This window comes from Ruditapes philippinarum, unplaced genomic scaffold (genome assembly GCF_026571515.1).
Source record: "Ruditapes philippinarum isolate M1 unplaced genomic scaffold, ASM2657151v2 ctg4611_1_1_1_1, whole genome shotgun sequence".
NCBI lineage: Eukaryota > Metazoa > Mollusca > Bivalvia > Venerida > Veneridae > Ruditapes > Ruditapes philippinarum.
In genome coordinates, this window is record NW_026866747.1 from 92422 (window position 1) to 96721 (window position 4300).

The window sequence follows — 4300 nt, forward strand, 5'->3', positions numbered from 1 at the left end:
AATGATACTCGTCTTCAATTACGCTCATATAACAAAAATACATTTTCTATCAGAACTATACATGTTACGAAAACGGTCATCTATAACTGCATGTTTAGGAACACAATGAGACAAAGAAAAATGTGTACTATTAAGCGTTGTTCAATGAATGAATCTAAACTTACTTTAAGACATTCGAAAAAAAATAATTTTAATCAGGAATAAATGCTAATAAAAATAAGTAACAAATACACTGTTAACAAATACACTGTATCTATACCTTGCTTATGCCATATGTATTTCCGATTTCCCTTTGGCAACTGTCTGTTTTCATGCCCCAAGTTTTTGGGGAGAGGGGATTGGTAGACAAGATTTTTTCTTCAGTGAGTGTCATACTGTCCGTTCGTATACTGAAAAGGGTGGACTATCGGGACATGCCTTGGCATATTTCTTGTTTATGAATGCCAGTTGGATGCTTATTATCGTTTCGTTAAGTGTCGTTCATCATTGCTAATCATATCGTTGAAATGTTCGCACCTCAAAAGCCGCAAAAGTTGAATTTGCGACATTTTTCAAAGTAAAATGTTTATATGCTAAATAGATCATTGGATTATGAAAATAAACAGTTCACATTTAAAGGTTAGGTGCTATTTAAACGGGTTTCTTAATGCAGTCATTGCATTGACTATAAGTTTACTATTGCACGCCCTGCAAACACTCGCTCCATCTCCTTGCACCATACCGTCCTTGCTGTTTAAATATTAACTCTACCCTCTTTCCCGTTCCTCACTGTTGTCATTAAGTAGATAAAGTGGGTGTAAGAATTTTAAGAATATCTAATTTAATAACTTAACAGTGTTGCATCATCTGTAATAATCAATGTTAGTCTAAACTGTGACCGACTTCTTTAACTTTTAGGTATAAATTAGTAAGCTATCTTTATTATACTTCCTCAGACAGATTGTCTAGCTTGTCTAGTCTGTTCAATCCAAAAAGACCTTTCGTCTGATATTAATTCACAAGATGTAAGCACGTATTGGAAAACATAATTATAAACTAGAGATATGTCCAGACGACACAGATGTCCCTCCCCCGACACATTACATTTTACCTTCAAGTACAATCTTGATCCAGTTTTGTGCGTGAAAAAAACATCTTGACTCTGGTGAAGACATCTAGGTAAAACATGTTTTGAGAATCCATCATGTTATAAGAAAATTTTGTATCATAGTTTGGGGACCTTTCTGTTGAAAATGTGCCAAAATATGTCGTACCCACAGTGCGTTAACTGGAGGGCAGGTATGTGTTACCCGCACGCCAGAGCATGCTCGTTGATTGGCTCATTTTTTTCTGGGGTTTACTTATTGTGACGACAGAGAGCGGGATAATGATATGAATGTCATATTCAGATGCGCATTCATTGGTTGCTTTTTTCTGAGGTTTCATAATGTCGCAACAGGGAACATGTTTTATTTTTGCCTATGAAGAACATCAAAACACTCGGTAATCTGATTTATACTCGAGGGCTACGTCCCCTCGTACAAATCAGATAGCCTCGTGTTTCGATGCTCTTTCTATTACTAAGACGGAGAAGAAAACAGATACAAACAAAATATCTTTTGACCTCTTGACTTTGATATAGCAGACGTGGAAATTTTGCGCGCGCTGTACATATCATCTGACAGTGGTGCAAGAATATATCGAACATTTCAACAATCCATCAAATAATAAGCTGGACACAAGGTGCACACACACGCGCACGTATACGCGCAAGGGTTTACTTTAGATGTCCTCAAGATTTTCAAAGATTCTTCTTAGATATGTCTTGTTTGTTTGTAAAATTGACATTAATTTGATATCTCTACAGCAACTCTGTCATTTAAGGTAGCCAGTGCAAATCTGCCCGTCATTATTTGTTTCGGAGAATGAGGCTTACGACGATTTGCCTTTGCAAACATGAAGTTATATAATTACCGTGTGGGCAGTATACTTCTGTGGTGCAATAATGTGAGCTGCCATATAAAAGATGGAGTAATGGATTCCAAAAGATAATCTAAATATATATTCTAATGATAAATGGTTAATGATGTGCATTCAGGGAAAGTGTATGTTACATAAAACTTAATTTAGACCAAAAACTCAATTAGTGTTTTTAATTCAAACAAGTCAAGCAGTCATTTTAACGTCTATTGAGCTTTATTCAGAATGAAAAACCTGTACAATTTTAAGTTTACAGAACAGCACAGTTACAAATGAAAATATCACAGATAATTTTGTTCGAAATAATATATAATGACAACATTACGATCTCAGTGAACACTGGCAAATTCGTAATACAACTAATACAAGAACACGATAGGTCTCTCCGGGGAAAAATTGTTTTGCAATAGATTTAAAATGCATGCATACTATGATCTTATACTTGCTCATATATTATATTGCTATAACCATCTCATATAATATTTTGCTTTGAACTTGAGGTATTTACAATAATTTATTAAACAATAGCTGAAAAATATTTGCCAATCTTTCTTAGTTAGTATTTTATAATATAATATTTGATAGCTGTCAAGTTTTTCTTATCAATTAACAATATAATCATGTTTTAATACTTATTTGATGTTGAAAACACAAAATAGTTACAAACTATGTCAAATTTGTATGACATTCGTATATAGAGGATATTCAAGTTTTTTCTATAAATACATGATTTATTTTCATCAAGTGGTATGAAAATAAATATTTCACGAGTGGCGGTAGCCACGAGTGAAATATGGTAATTTTCATGCCACAAGATGAAAATTAATCATGTATTTATAGAAAAAACTTGAATTTTCTGTTTATTATATACATTTTTCTCTTTTTTGACATTAAAATTTGAAAGACTTTCCCTTAAATTTTGTGTACTGGCAGAATTTAAATGAAAGTAGTGCGGCAAGACACAAGTGAAAATACGGAAAATATGTTTCACTGCAGTGAAAAATAAATTTTTACAGTGAAAATACGGAAAATGAAAATACGCATTTTATTTCATCAATATTTCTCAATATTTCATTTATAAGTATGTAATAAATATGTTTTACCTTAAAACAAAAAACTTTTTCATCAAAAAATGCTTTAATTTATGACAGGAAAACGCCCATTATTAAATCAGAAGACTTACATGTACTTGTTTATTCAAAAAATTGCACATTTCATTTTCTATTTCTACAGCATTCTAACATTTGTGCCCAAATGAAAATAAAAGAAAATCAACAATGAAAAAACCAACAATAATAATTATGCATAAAGGCAGTATTCAAGCATAGACACAGAGCATGACTGTTACAATAAACTTTTCTTTAACAATGATCCACTTCCTTAACCCTTCACATCATATATAAGCGAAACAACGCACTTTCGACCCCCCCCCCCCCCCCCCCCCCTCTTTTAGGCCTCAAATAGTGAAAAAAATGTCCTATTTGGGCCCAAACACATGTTTTCCTTTGGGAAATGTTGCTAAAAAAAGTGAGTACATTTTCGGCGCCGCCCCCCATTCGAAAGATACATCAGGGGGTTGCCAGAAGGGGAATGTGCCCCCTTCTGTTTGGGTGGTTTGAAGGGGGCGGTAGTCCCCCTCATCACCAAGAAAATTTTGGACTTGTGAGAGGCTAAAAATGACCCAGGTCGATCATAAGGTAATGTGTAACCAACGCTGAAAAGCCTTTGACTCTATCTCAATCCATTGAGAAGTTGCAGTACTTTGAAATCAATTTTGATGGAAAAAATCAACGCAAAATAGTGATTTTTGGCAATTTTGAGATTTCCCCTCGTTGCCATGGTAACAGGAAATTTACGTTACAAAGGCAATGGTCCAGTCAACATTTGTGCCAAGTTTGATTAGTATTGAAGCATTTTTCATAGTATCATAGCAGTTTGAACTTGTAACAGGAGGCTTTTCAATGAAAACCGCCATTTTTCACAATATGCTCATGAGGGAAAGGGTTAACTAAAAAAATTTAAAATGTTACAAAACAACAATTTTTCACCAAAATTAGGTGAAAGACCACATGATAACATGGAAAAAGTAGATTTTGGGTAATTCCAAAGTTTTTCATCATTTTTTGTTCACCCTTTACCTCATATATACGCGAAACAACTCACTTTCGATCCCCTCCCCCCCCTCTTTTAGGCCTCAAATAGTGAAAAAATGCCCTATTTGGGCCCAAAACACATGTTTTTGTTTGAGAAATGTTGCTAAAAAATGTGAGCACTTTTTCGGCGCCGCTCCCCATCCAAAAGGTACATCAGGGGGTTGCCAGAAGGGGGATGTGCCCCCTTC